Source organism: Micropterus salmoides, unplaced genomic scaffold, assembly GCF_014851395.1.
Source record: "Micropterus salmoides isolate LMB-PRFRI ecotype aquatic unplaced genomic scaffold, ASM1485139v1 Ms_hic_scaffold_9, whole genome shotgun sequence".
Classification (NCBI taxonomy): domain Eukaryota; kingdom Metazoa; phylum Chordata; class Actinopteri; order Centrarchiformes; family Centrarchidae; genus Micropterus; species Micropterus salmoides.
Genome location: NW_024044681.1, coordinates 2,793,774 through 2,809,028, shown reverse-complemented (window position 1 = coordinate 2,809,028; position 15,255 = coordinate 2,793,774). Strand labels below are relative to the sequence as shown.

At 41.9% G+C, this 15,255-nt stretch overlaps 1 pseudogene; it reads left to right on the top strand.

Moving 5' to 3' along the window:
- The first annotated feature begins 1,144 nt into the window (after nt 1–1,144).
- LOC119896051 lies at nt 1,145–13,956 on the top strand (annotated as a pseudogene).
- Nucleotides 13,957–15,255: the final 1,299 nt, after the last annotated feature.

Sequence of the window (15,255 nt, the reverse complement as noted above, 5' to 3'; positions counted from 1 at the left end):
TGATGAACACTTTGCTTTGAATCATTAGTAAGTGGAAAAGAGCTGTTAATTAGTGTTTCTGAAATCAGGAAAGCTGAAATAAAGAACAATCATCTTCATTACTGACTGAAAGCTGAATTCAAGCAGAAAAGTAACAACACTTTTCCTGTTCTCTGTGACCATCTGAGCTTCTACACAGTGTCAGCCAGATCTGGATATTTACAACAACAAGCAACAAATCATTTTAGTTCTAAAGAAATGTATAATAAGGGAGCAGGAACACAGGAGATTGGGCCCAAATACAGACAACAGAGGCAGAGTATGTACTGTTCAGAGATTTAATAATGTCAACTGGGGCAAGAAACTGACAGGCTGGTGAATTGGCCGGCAGAGATAAAAAAAAAAGCAGGAAAGAAGTCCAAGGAGCAAACAGATCCAGTAGGGAGCATGCAAGAATCAGAATCCAAAGTCCAAAAACAGGCAGTTCAACAGCACAAGGAAATATATAGTCCAGGAGGAAACTAACACGAGGGACAGGGCTTGAACTGCAGACAAAATACACTGAGGAACAGGCAAGACTAAATATACTAGTGAGCACAAGATAATGAGACACAGGTGAACTTAATCAGGGAGGAGCAGACAATCACACAAGGGGGAAGCCAAGTGACCCAAAACCAGATGAGAGGAAAATACCAAAGTAAAACAGGAAACACAAAGACACAAGAGGAAGCAGTTAACATAATAAAACAGGAAATAATAACCCTCAAAGCCAAAACCATGACAACATGTCTTCACAGAGAGAGGAAGAGGAGTCATGTTTCTGTGGAGGAGCAGCTGTCCTGCTGTGCTTTGTGTCAGGACGTCCTGAAGGATCCAGTCTCTACCAGCTGTGGACACTGGTTCTGCAGACGGTGCATCGCCTCATACTGGGACCAGTCTGCTTCATCAGGACACTCCTCCTGTCCCCAGTGTGGAGACAGATCCAGAACCAGAGCTGGACTACAGACAGCCAGTCAGAGCAGCTCTGTACAAAGTAAGACTGTCCATCTGTCTGCTGATGTCCTCATGTCATTTAAAATGTTGCTGTCTCAGCCAATCAGAAACATTTTCAATAGGATTCAGTTTTCTTACTGGTTGTTTTTATGTTGGTGCTAATGAATAATTCCTACTAATGATTCTTTCTTCTGTGACAGTGGATGGCAGTCTGCAGGAGGTTTTAGATGAACATAAGATCAGTCTGAGGAGGAGATGTGAACGTGTGACTGAAGGAAGTGATGAAACAGGAAGTGGAACCCTCCTCAACAGGATCTACACTGAGCTCTACATCACAGAGGGACAGAGTGAAGAGGTTAATACCCAGCATGAGGTGAGGCAGCTTGAGACCGCTTCCAAGAAGAAGAGCCTCCATGACACTCCAATCAGGTGCCAGGACATCTTTAAAGCCTTACCTGGCCAACAGGGAGCCATCAGAGTGGTTCTGACCAACGGCGTCGCTGGCGTTGGAAAAACCTTCTCGGTGCAGAAGTTCACTCTGGACTGGGCAGAGGGCTCGGAAAACCAAGATGTCAGTCTGCTGGTTCTGCTCTCGTTCAGGGAGCTGAACTTGATCAAAGATGAGCAGCACAGTCTCCTCACGCTGCTCCATGTTTTCCATCCAACATTACAGAAGGTCCCAGCAGAGAAGCTCGCTGTCTGTAAACCGTTGTTCATCTTTGACGGCCTGGATGAAAGCAGACTTTCATTGGATTTCCACAACAGTGAGGTTGTGTCTGATGTCACACAGAAGTCATCAGTCAACCTGCTGCTGACAACCTCATCGAGGGGAATCTGCTTCCCTCGGCTCTCGTCTGGATAACTTCCCGACCTGCGGCGGCCAATCAGATCCCTCCTTCGTGTGTCGGCAGGGTAACAGAAGTACGAGGCTTCACTGACGCCCAGAAGGAGGAGTACTTCAGGAGGAGAGTCAGTGATGAAGAGCTGTCCAGCAGAATCATCTCACACATCAAGACCTCCAGGAGCCTCCACATCATGTGTCTAATCCCAGTCTTCTGCTGGATCACTGCTACAGTTCTGGAGCACATGTTGACTACAGAGCAGAGAGGAGAGCTGCCCAAGACCCTGACTGACCTGTACTCACACTTCCTGCTGGTTCAGATAAAGAGGAAGAAGCAGAAGTACGATGAGGGACATGAGACGAGTCCACAGGAGCTGACGGAGACTGACAGGAAGGTTCTTCTGAAGCTGGGGAGGCTGGCGTTTGAACAGCTGGAGAAAGGAAACATCATGTTCTACCAAGAAGACCTGGAGCAGTGTGGTCTTGATGTCACAGAGGCCTCGGTGTACTCAGGAGTTTGTACAGAGATCTTCAAAAGAGAGAGTGTGATCTTCCAGAAAACGGTCTACTGCTTTGTTCATCTGAGCGTTCAGGAGTTTCTGGCTGCAGTCTACAAGTTCCACTGTTACACCAGCAGAAACACAGAAGTAATGAAGGACTTGCTAGGGGAAAAATACTTTGATTCAACCCTGGATGTCTTCCTGAGGAATTCCATGGAGAAATCTCTCCAAAGTAAAAATGGCCACCTGGACCTGTTTGTTCGCTTCCTTCATGGCCTCTCTCTGGAGTCCAACCAGAGACTCTTAGGAGACCTGCTGGGTCGGACAGACAACAGTCCAGAAATCCTCCAGAGAGCCATCAACAAACTGAAGGAGATGAACATGAACTGGATCTCTCCTGACAGAAGCATCAACATCTTCCACTGTATGATGGAGATGAACGACCACTCAGTAAATCAGGAGATCCAAGAGTTCCTGAAGTCAGAGAACAGATCAGAGAAGAAACTCTCTGAGATCCACTGCTCAGCTCTGGCCTACATGCTGCAGATGTCAGAGGAGGTTCTGGATGAGTTGGACTTGAAGAAGTACAACACATCAGACCAGGGACGACAGAGACTGATTCCAGCTGTGAGGAACTGCAGAAAGTTTCGGTAAGTCCAGATGTGATTATCAACACTGTAAAGCGACGTAAAGCTGAAGCATCAGTATTGCAGTAAAGATACACACTTTACACACTCGCTCAATATAAAACCTCCACACTAAAAGTTTGCTAAACTAGTATTAAAGCTGCTTATTGAAATAATTCTACATGTGTTAAACTCCAAATGTCTCCAAACATCATTTCTGTGTTTCTATCCATCAAGTTAGTGACACAAGTATCTTCTATCATCTTCTATCTTTCTTCCAGCAGGAAAACTTGAGGATTAAGAGTTTGTGCTGAAATGTTTTGACAGTCATCATTTTATCCCAGCAGTCTTTTTATTTTTCCATTGATCCAGTGTCTGCACTCTGTTTCTATACTGTGTCTGTTTCTTCTTCTTCTATACAGACACACAGACATGTCGTATCTGTGATCTGCTGGAGCTAACGGCACTTGAAGCTTTCATGCAGTTATTGCTCTTCCATTTCAGAACTGAACTGAACGTGGAAAAACTTGCATGGTTTGTCCTTGAGCCAGAAGCTTACCAGAAGCTAAGGGGATGAGTTCCATAACACTCCGAATCCATTGTGAAACTGTGGGGACAGAGTCTGAGATCCACTGAAGAAGAATACATCTCCTTTCATTAAACAGCAGCACCTTAAGCAACCTCAGCAAGGAGGGGTTACCGTTTAAAGCTGCATATTGTATTCCTAGGACACAAAAAATAGGTTCTAGGGCCAGTTTTCCCTTGAATATAATATAAATTTCTTTACAAACTTGAGTCCAAAAGTCACTAACAAGAGAGCATCCAAAAATACAGTGAAAGTATGTACCTTCAACAATTTTACCTTATTACAGTATTTTGAGAGCAGAGGATTAAACTTATTACGTTTCACAGGAGTAATCTGAAGCCTGTGTATGATCCTAAACTGCAGTTTCCTAACTTTGTTGGAAAAAAGGCAACCTGTGGAGTTCGACCAGACGCTGTTGTCAGGAACAGCCTCTCCAAAATCAGCCTCCTATAGAGACCTCACATGAGCCATGCAGTCATTGTTTGGGATTGACAGGGCCCTGTAGAACCAGGAAACAAGTTTTCTGGCATCAGGGTTCTGGATGGCCTCCTCCCACAGTCGAGATAGAAAACCCACCGGGATGTACCTTTAGTAAGAGAAGTGACAAAGCTGCGTACTTGCAGGTATCTAAAATGGTTATTTTGAGGGAGATTATCTTTCTCTCTCAGCTGAGCAAATGACATCACAGTGCCATCTAGTAACAAAACACCTACAGTCCATATACCCCTATTGGACCACAGAGAGAAGGCATGTTCTAAAATCTGGGTTCAAATGGACAGGTGTAAGGCAAGAGCATTCTGTAATAAAAAGTTGCCCCTTACATTAAGTGTCCATTTCTTAGACCCATATAAAACGTTACGGAGGGGAATAGGGGCCACTGGAGTAGCCTCCAAAGTTAGCCAAGTAGAATCTGGGTCCCCTCTAAACCAATGCCAGAAATGGCTACAGAGGCAGAGAGCGTTTAATATCCGGGACTGCCAGGCCCCCTTCATCAAGAGGCCGTTGTAGCGTAATGAGTTTCAGTCTAGCCCTTTTATTTTTTCAAAGAAAGGACATTAAAGAGCTATTTAAAGCAGAAAGTGATTTCCTTGTTAAAAGAGCCAGAATAATTTGAAAAGAGTACAACAACCGTGGAAGTATATTCATTTTGAAGAGGTTTACTATTCCCAGAAGAGATAAAGGCAGAGATGTCCAGCGAGCAAGGTCCTCTCTAATCCTGCGAATTAGAGGCACAAAATTGGCGTTGCACAGGCCAGGAAGGGAGGGGGTAATATGAATGCCCAAGTATACAAAACCTGACAAGGACAAGCGAAAAGGGGCAGAGCAAGTCGGAGACCAGAACGTATTAGAGGTCAGCGGCATTGCCTCGGACTTAGAGAAGTTAATCTTGTAAACTGAGAGTTTCCCAAAGGAACTTAACAACTGTCTGTGAAGGTTCTCAGTCAACCAGGTCATAGTTATCCAACGAAGGTTGAGGTCAAGGGCAACTGGACTTGGTAGAAGAAGGTAGAAGAAGGTAGAAGAAACTAGAAGACGTTTCGTCCCCCATCCAAGAAACTTCTTCAGCTCTGACTGACTGATAGGGAAAGTTATCTATTTAACCTCTGGGATTGTTCGCTAGGATCATCAATACCACTGGTTCGTTGGTGGTCCTGGCTGTGGTAACGACAGTCATCATGGTGGTTAGAGCCACCCATGGCCAAGTCTGAATGACCATCGTTGGAATCTTCACCTGAGGCCAAGAGGAAATGCTTGTTTAGTTTCCTGGGAAGTGATGAAATGACAGCAGTGTAAGTGGGGATAAGTGGTGGCATAGACCCCCATCTGTTTCTTCTACCAAGTCCAGTTGCCCTTGACCTCAATCTTCGTTGGAAATCTTAACTCTTGCAATAGAAGCCTCAGGGTTACTCAGGTAAAGAAGCACATCCGCGTAAAGGGAAATTTTATGCTGCAGAGGACCCACATCTATGCCAGTCACTAGTGTCTTAATCCTAATGGCCTCTCCTTAAGGCTCCATAGCAAGAGCGAAAAGGGGTGAGGCTGGACAGCCTTGTCTGGTGCCACGCCTTACTGTAAATGCTGGGGATCTCATGCCACTTGTAATAACTGAGGCACGAGGGGCATATAAAAGCGATATCCATTTAATAAAATAGCTAAGTTAAATTTAGAGAGAACTTACAACAGGTAGGGCCATTCAATCCTGTCGAAGGTCTTCTCTGCGTCAAGGGAAATCATAATATAAGGTTAAGGAGTCTCCTTATATTATTGTAGGAGTTATGACCTGAAATGAAACCAGTCTGATCCAATGAAATGATATCTGGGAGGATACCTTCGAGTCTTCTGGCCAGTATTTTAGCAGTTAGTTTTCGGTCCACGTCCAGCAAAGAGATTGGCCTATAGCAGGCACAGTCGTCCGCAGGTTTGCCTTTTTTTAAGATTAAGGAAATGTTAGCGTTCATCATAGAATTTGGAAGAGCCCCAGAATCAAAGGAGTGAGACGACATATTATGCAGGGGGTCAATCAGCAGGTTCTGAAAGGCTTTATAAAATTCAGGGGTCAGACCATCCGGCCCCGGGGCCTTAATCTTTCATAAATTACATATGGCCTGTATGACTTCTTGTCTGGTAATAGGCTTGTTAAGTAGTTCTTTCTGTGTATCCCTGGCTCGAGGAAGATTAATAGATGACAGAGCCTCAGAGTTAAAGTCTGACTCAGAATCATATAGGCGTTCAAAAAATTCTAGGAATTAATTATTTATATCCTTGTTATTGTAAACTCAATTACCAGATGTCTTTTATAGCTGGGATGGCTTGGGATCCAGCCTTTGCCTTCACTTGATTTGCTAAATATTTACTCGGTTTGTTCCCAAATTCGTACATTCTTTGCTTGTCAAAAAAACCCCGATTTCTGAGCCTCCTTAGACAGGAAAGTGTCTACAGCTATAGTAGTGGCATCGATTTGAGACCTCAGCTCATCTGATGGATTTAAGTCAAACTCTCCCTGCAGTTTGCTTAGTTGTTGTTCAAGCTCCTGTTGTTCTGCCCTCTGCTTTTTCGAAGGACCGCCTTGGTGGTCTCCCAAAGCAGACTAGGAGACACACCTGAGCTGTCATTTTCAGTAACAAAATATTTAAACTGTTCAGTTAGATACGATTTAGAGTTTGGATTTTTGAGAAGATGATTCGGAAATTGCCACTGGCTCGTGGGGTGTTGTACTTTGCTGGACATGACTAAAAACACAGGGGCGTGGTCACTGATAATGATATTACCGATCGAGCAGGAATACACCCTGTGAAGTGCAGACTTGGGAGTAAAAAAATAATCAATTCTAGAGGATGATTTATGAACCTTAGAGTAAAATGTATATTTTGTCTGTCAGTGGGGTGAAGAGTCCTCCACGTATCAGTAAAGTGGATATGAAGATAATTTTGAATGTTCGCTGTCATTTAAATGAGTCTGTTGGATTAAGGCCAGCTGAACTGGAGAGTCCAAACTGTAGACTGGAGACTCTGAGGTCAGTTCATGTGTTCTGCTCTTGTCCAGTGTATATCTACCAAATTTAAATCCATAACAGAAGTTTTAAATTTCCTTCAGTTCTCTTGTTTTCTGGGTTTGTCTTAGCACAAGTCTTAATAGCTAATTTTAAAAGTTTGTCAGTCTGAAGAGTTTGGCTCCAAATTTACTCTAAACTAAAAGTGGATTCTTGTTGATCCATTTCTAAAGACAACTGAGGATGAAGCTCAGTCAGTCAGCTGTGTGTTGATGGAGATGACAGTGGTGATGAGGAGAGTCTAAATCTGTGCTTTGAAATGAGCATCAGAAGTGCTGGGACAGGTGTTAAAGAGCTCTGCCAGGTTTTGTATTTACTTAAAGTCTTATTCATTTCATAAAGTCTTTTTATTTCAAATCGGTCATTTTGAAATTCTGTAGGAAACATCTGTCTTAGTATTTTTCATGAATTAGAAGAAACAGAAGAGAATGAAAGTAACAAAAGTATCAACATGTCTGATTTGATCATTATTCTAGACTGGCCTGAGATCAGCAGCATGTTATTGATCTGTGTTGACATGTGTTGATCTGTGTATGAATGTTGTGCTGACATTTGGATGATGTCTGTAGAAGGCTGACATTATGATGATCCACAATAACACAATGACAAAGTCCCTCTACTCATTTTAGGGAACAGCTCATTGATCTAATTGGATTAGAAATGGATTTTTATCTCCATCATTTATTCTTTATTCAGATTGAGGGGCTGCCGGTTGTCAGAGATCAGCTGTGCTTCTCTGGCCTCAGCTCTGAAGTCCAACCCCTCCCATCTGAGAGAGCTGGAGCTGAGTAACAACAGGCTCCTGGATTCAGGAGTGAAGCTGCTGTGTGGTTTTCTGGAGAGTCCACGCTGCAGACTGGAGACTCTGAGGTCAGACGCCATTTTTTCCTTCTGTGCTGAGATTAATATGATGTGAAAGTTGTGATGACACTAAAGTGCAGATATAATGCTGATATAGTACTGATCCACACTGAGGATCTTGATGCTAAAGTCTCTTTTCTTCTTCAGTGGTTTAGTCCATTGACTGTGGCAGAGTAATGTTGAGCTCCACATTTAAAAGCTTAATATAACAAGAAAAATCTCCAATGGATAATTCACTCTGAACGTCTTAAACTCCTGATTTTCAGCTTCTATTCCACATCATGTTTTTAAAGAAATGATAATAAAACTATATGAATTCAATCACTTCAGCTGAGCCCTTGAGAAGATAACTAAATAAGCCATATCATCAGTCTAACCATAAACTGGTGCTTTGGACTATGCTAGCTTTAACTCTGTTCTGCTCTCGCCTTCATCTCTGCTGTCTGTCTCATGTTCACCATGTCAGCGCTAGTACTGGTGCGCTGGCCAGTTGCAGGTAGAGTACTCAAAATCTTTACTCAAGAAAAAGTACAATTACTCCCATAAAAAGTAAAGGAAAAAAATGCCTAACCTACTCATGTATAAATATAATAATATATTTTATCTGCTGTTCATCAGGTTTGAAACAGCGGCAACATGGTTATTTCTAGGGAATGCAGTTTGCTTTGCTGGTTGATTATCTTTAGCTATTTCTGTTTTAATAATTATTTTCCTTTTAAAATCTCCATGAATGTGTTGATAAGATCACTTTAAAATATCACGCTTGCTGCCCAGCCGACTATTGTTGCCTGTATCTTTTATTATGGACATGTAGCCAACCAAACCACTTGCTTTGAAGTAGCACAGGCAACCAAAACAATTTGATTATTCCTAAAGCATCTATATAACCTTTACAACGCAAAGAATTATTGTGGCAGTAACACGGGAGCAGCTCGTTGTTGAAGCAGGTAACTAGATACAGAGGAAGCTGTGGGTCATGCGTAAAGCGCAACAGGACTGTTTTACCCACCCATATTTTCTCTCTCTGTGCATCTCAAAAACGATTGCTTCCTAAGCTAAGATTCGTTTCACCGGCGACAAAATGAAAGTAGATTACTGGCCCACAGAAAATACTGGAGTAAAGGGTAAAGGTAGGCTACAGTTTTAAAAAAGGAATGTGAAAAGGTGCCAATTACTTTTTTAATTTTATTTATTTTGCAAAATTATGTTACTTGTAACATGTCCCTACCCACCCAACAGCAGGCGTCCCCACTGCTGTCTTCAGGTACAAAAAGAACAGCACAAAATAAACATAGTATTGAGGCACTTTGCTGCACCTGCCACTCTTTTTTTCTCCCTTAACTTTTCAGCACCGCATTTGTTTTGTGTCACATGTTTTCTATAGGCCTACATGACTTTTGTCCGCATTTCAACAGTTTAATCATGTCTGATGCGGAGTGTGTGATTGATTTGATTAGTCACTCAAATTGCCTGGCTATAAGCCAATCTCCAAAAAAAGAAAGTGAGGGGGACAAAACACAGATTTTGAAATGTGGGGGGGACATGTCTCGCTCGTGTATAATTGCTCCTATGCGTATGGATCTTGAGTGGAATCTTAAATCAGTTTCTGTGGGTTTTTCTTTGTGTTTGGCTGCACAGCATGAGTTTGTATAGATGAGCCACTGGTGGAGCTGCAGAGTTTAAGAGGTGAAGTCACTACGTCTTTATTGAAGTAGCAGCATGTTCTCATTAATATTAATGAGAGCTCTTTTTACCTTTTTTTATTTTACAGTTTGAACCTGCATCCTGTTGGGTTCAGGTGTTTGGAGTTTCCATTTTCTAAACTTCTACATTCTAAACCTTCTTCAGCTCTGAACAGATTTTTAAACACTGAATGATTTCAAGCAGGAACATTGTCTTCTAAAGTTACATCATTTATTCTTTATTCAGATTGAGTCTCTGCAGGTTGTCAGAGATCAGCTGTGCTTCTCTGGCCTCAGCTCTGAAGTCCAACCCCTCCCATCTGAGAGAGCTGGACCTGAGTGACAACAACCTGCAGGATTCAGGAGTGAAGCTGCTGTGTGGTTTTCTGGAGAGTCCACACTGCAGACTGGAGACTCTGAGGTCAGTTCAATGACTATCTGTTACTAATATAGATCTGATATGTTTAATCAACTATTGAAGCTAATATCTGTTCATACATCATTTCCATCCATAAAGTTGTAAATGTCCTTTAGTTCATATTTTTATGTTTCTTGTACTAAATTTAATCTTTAGTCACAGTCAAGACTTGTGTTTCTTAAAGAAACTGTAGAAAATGTCTGCTGTTCGTCATTAAAGTAAATAAATGTTTCTGTTTTTGGTAAGTGGTCACATCTGTATATAGAAGATCCTCTGAACTAATATTTGTTTTAAACTGATCAAGTTTACTTGTTGAAGTAGAAATATTTCTTTGCTCTCTGTTGGTTTCAATGTGTTTTCACAAAGAATTTCTGATCACTGATATTGATCCTTCAGAACACACACACACACACACACACACACACACACACACACACACACACACACACACACTGGTCTGAGATCAGCAGCATGTTATTGATCTGTGTTGATATGAATAATGTATTGTTACGTATGCCGAGTGTACGTACTGAACAAAGACACAGAGAGCTGGCACGTGCTTTGCAGGAACCTTTAGTGGCACTTTTGTGTCACCACCCAAACAGTCTGTGTGTCCCCATGAAACTTTAGTTCCCTTTACAGAACACCTCCCCTCTTAAGTAAGAATCCCCCCCCTCTGACATCTGTCAAAAGCCCTTAAAAGCGATACTAACTTATTGGTAAATTCTTGTCAAAGAGAACATTTCACAACAGAATATTTATAGAATAATGCATTTTTTCCTTCCCCCAAGTCTCTCAAGTCCAGACGCTCTGGCGGGAGTGACACTTTTCCTGAGGTTGTCACATATGGAGTGTTGGATGTGGCTGTCTGTGATTGTCTTTGTCAGTGTTCTCATGTTGGTGTGTGACTTGGTTGTGTGACTCTGTAGTTGTAACAGTCTTATCCAGCGGCACCTGAGGTTGTGGTTGGTGCACAGAGCGTAGGTGAGTTCGGTTTCTCCTGGTCTGTCCTTCATCTGTGTGAATAATGTACGATCTGGGTGTTGTAGCCTGCTGAATGACTATCCCTTGTTTCTCCTCTCTTGGGAGCCACACGTTTTGTCTCGGCTGCAAAGGCAAAGGCAGCGAAAAGGGGTGAGGCTGGACAGCCTTGTCTGGTGCCACGTCTTACTGTAAATGCTGGGGATCTCATGCCACTTGTAATAACTGAGGCACGAGGGGCATATAAAAGCGATAGGCTTTATAAAATTCAGGGGTCAGACCATCCGGCCCCGGGGCCTTAATCTTTCATAAATTACATATGGCCTGTATGACTTCTTGTCTGGTAATAGGCTTGTTAAGTAGTTCTTTCTGTGTATCCCTGGCTCGAGGAAGATTAATAGATGACAGAGCCTCAGAGTTAAAGTCTGACTCAGAATCATATAGGCGTTCAAAAAATTCTAGGAATTAATTATTTATATCCTTGTTATTGTAAACTCAATTACCAGATGTCTTTTATAGCTGGGATGGCTTGGGATCCAGCCTTTGCCTTCACTTGATTTGCTAAATATTTACTCGGTTTGTTCCCAAATTCGTACATTCTTTGCTTGTCAAAAAACCCCGATTTCTGAGCCTCCTTAGACAGGAAAGTGTCTACAGCTATAGTAGTGGCATCGATTTGAGACCTCAGCTCATCTGATGGATTTAAGTCAAACTCTCCCTGCAGTTTGCTTAGTTGTTGTTCAAGCTCCTGTTGTTCTGCCCTCTGCTTTTTCGAAGGACCGCCTTGGTGGTCTCCCAAAGCAGACTAGGAGACACACCTGAGCTGTCATTTTCAGTAACAAAATATTTAAACTGCTCAGTTAGATACGATTTAGAGTTTGGATTTTTGAGAAGATGATTCGGAAATTGCCACTGGCTCGTGGGGTGTTGTACTTTGCTGGACATGACTAAAAACACAGGGGAGTGGTCACTGATAATGATATTACCGATCGAGCAGGAATACACCCTGTGAAGTGCAGACTTGGGAGTAAAAAAATAATCAATTCTAGAGGATGATTTATGAACCTTAGAGTAAAATGTATATTTTGTCTGTCAGTGGGGTGAAGAGTCCTCCACGTATCAGTAAAGTGGATATGAAGATAATTTTGAATGTTCGCTGTCATTTAAATGAGTCTGTTGGATTAAGGCCAGCTGAACTGGAGAGTCCAAACTGTAGACTGGAGACTCTGAGGTCAGTTCATGTGTTCTGCTCTTGTCCAGTGTATATCTACCAAATTTAAATCCATAACAGAAGTTTTAAATTTCCTTCAGTTCTCTTGTTTTCTGGGTTTGTCTTAGCACAAGTCTTAATAGCTAATTTTAAAAGTTTGTCAGTCTGAAGAGTTTGGCTCCAAATTTACTCTAAACTAAAAGTGGATTCTTGTTGATCCATTTCTAAAGACAACTGAGGATGAAGCTCAGTCAGTCAGCTGTGTGTTGATGGAGATGACAGTGGTGATGAGGAGAGTCTAAATCTGTGCTTTGAAATGAGCATCAGAAGTGCTGGGACAGGTGTTAAAGAGCTCTGCCAGGTTTTGTATTTACTTAAAGTCTTATTCATTTCATAAAGTCTTTTTATTTCAAATCGGTCATTTTGGAATTCTGTAGGAAACATCTGTCTTAGTATTTTTCATGAATTAGAAGAAACAGAAGAGAATGAAAGTAACAAAAGTATCAACATGTCTGATTTGATCATTATTCTAGACTGGCCTGAGATCAGCAGCATGTTATTGATCTGTGTTGACATGTGTTGATCTGTGTATGAATGTTGTGCTGACATTTGGATGTCTGACATTTGATGATCCACAATAACACAATGACAAAGTCCCTCTACTCATTTTAGGGAAAAGCTCATTGATCTAATTGGATTAGAAATGGATTTTTATCTCCATCATTTATTCTTTATTCAGATTGAGGGGCTGCCGGTTGTCAGAGATCAGCTGTGCTTCTCTGGCCTCAGCTCTGAAGTCCAACCCCTCCCATCTGAGAGAGCTGGACCTGAGTGACAACAGGCTGCAGGAAGCAGGAGTGAAGCTGCTGTGTGGTTTTCTGGAGAGTCCACACTGCAGACTGGAGACTCTGAGGTAAGTTCAATGACTCTCTGTTACTAATATAGATCTGATATGTTTAATCAGCTATTGAAGCTAATATCTGTTCATACATAATTTCCATCCATAAAGTTGTAAATGTCCTTTAGTTCATATTTTCATGTTTCTTGTACTAAATTTAGTCTTTAGTCACAGTCAAGACTTGTGTTTCTTAAAGAAACTGTAGAAAATGTCTGCTGTTCGTCATTAAAGTAAATAAATGTTTCTGTTTTTGGTAAGTGGTCACATCTGTATATAGAAGATCCTCTGAACTAATATTTGTTTTAAACTGATCAAGTTTACTTGTTGAAGTAGAAATATTTCTTTGCTCTCTGTTGGTTTCAATGTGTTTTCACAAAGAATTTCTGATCACTGATATTGATCCTTCAGAACACACACACACACACACACACACACACACACACACACACACACACACACACACACACACACACTGGTCTGAGATCAGCAGCATGTGTTGATCTGTGTTGACATGTGTTGATCTGTGTATGAATGTTGTGCTGACATTTTGATGATCCACAATAACACAATGACAAAGACCCTCTACTCATTTTAGGGAAAAGCTCATCGATCTAATTGGATTAGAAATGGATTTTTATCTCCATCATTTATTCTTTATTCAGATTGAGGGGCTGCCGGTTGTCAGAGATCAGCTGTGCCTCTCTGGCCTCAGCTCTGAAGTCCAACCCCTCCCATCTGAGAGAGCTGGACCTGAGTGACAACAGGCTGCAGGATTCAGGAGTGAAGCTGCTGTGTGGTTTTCTGGAGAGTCCACACTGCAGACTGGAGACTCTGAGGTCAGACGCCATTTTTTCCTTCTGTGCTGAGATTAATATGATGTGAAAGTTGTGATGACACTAAAGTGCAGACATAAGGCTGATATAGTACTGATCCACACTGAGGATCTTGATGCTAAAGTCTCTTCTCTCCTTCAGTGGTTTAGTCCATTGACTGTGGCAGAGTAATGTTGAGCTCCACATTTAAAAGCTTAATATAACAAGAAAAATCTCCACTGTATAATTCACTGTGAACCTCTTAAACTCCTGATTTTCAGCTTCTATTCCACATCATGTTTTTAAAGAAATGAGAATATATCTACATGAATTCCTTCACTTCAGCTGAGCCCTTGAGAAGATAACTAAATAAGCCATATCATCAGTCTAACCATAAACTGGTGCTTTGGACTATGCTAGCTTTAACTCTGTTCTGCTCTCGCCTTCATCTCTGCTGTCTGTCTCATGTTCACCATGTCAGCGCTAGTACTGGTGCGCTGGCCAGTTGCAGGTAGAGTACTCAAAATCTTTACTCAAGAAAAAGTACAATTACTCCCATAAAAAGTAAAGGAAAAAAATGCCTAACCTACTCATGTATAAATATAATAATATATTTTATCTGCTGTTCATCAGGTTTGAAACAGCGGCAACATGGTTATTTCTAGGGAATGCAGTTTGCTTTGCTGGTTGATTATCTTTAGCTATTTCTGTTTTAATAATTATTTTCCTTTTAAAATCTCCATGAATGTGTTGATAAGATCACTTTAAAATATCACGCTTGCTGCCCAGCCGACTATTGTTGAATAGTTTGTTGTTAGTATTGTTGGGAGCCACACGTTTTGTCCCGGCTGCAAAGGCAGCAGGGAGCGGGCTCTATCATGCAGGTTGTAGCGGAGTTGTTGTTTTTCTTTCAACCACTTCTCAACCGGGGAAGCAGGGACGCTGGAAGCTGACGTATGGCTGTGCGTACCTGTCTGCCCACAAGGAGTTGTGCAGGGGAGTAACCACACTCCAGAGGTTTGGCTCGATACGCCATCAAAGCTTTTAGTTTCAAACCGCCTCCTTTCCACAGTCCTTTTATGGTTGCCACCATACGCTCTGCCTCTCCATTTGGTTGCAGGTATCTTGGGCTGCTCGTGATTTGTATAAACCCGTACTCTGTGGAAAAGTCTCACTGTATTGTAGTCCATTATCAGACACAACTGTATCCGGTATCCCATGGCGACTAAATTCTTATGTCAGACCTGCAATGACTGTGTTGGCTGAGGCAATGTGGAGGTTGGCAACTTCAATATAACGTGAGAAATAAACCACTATA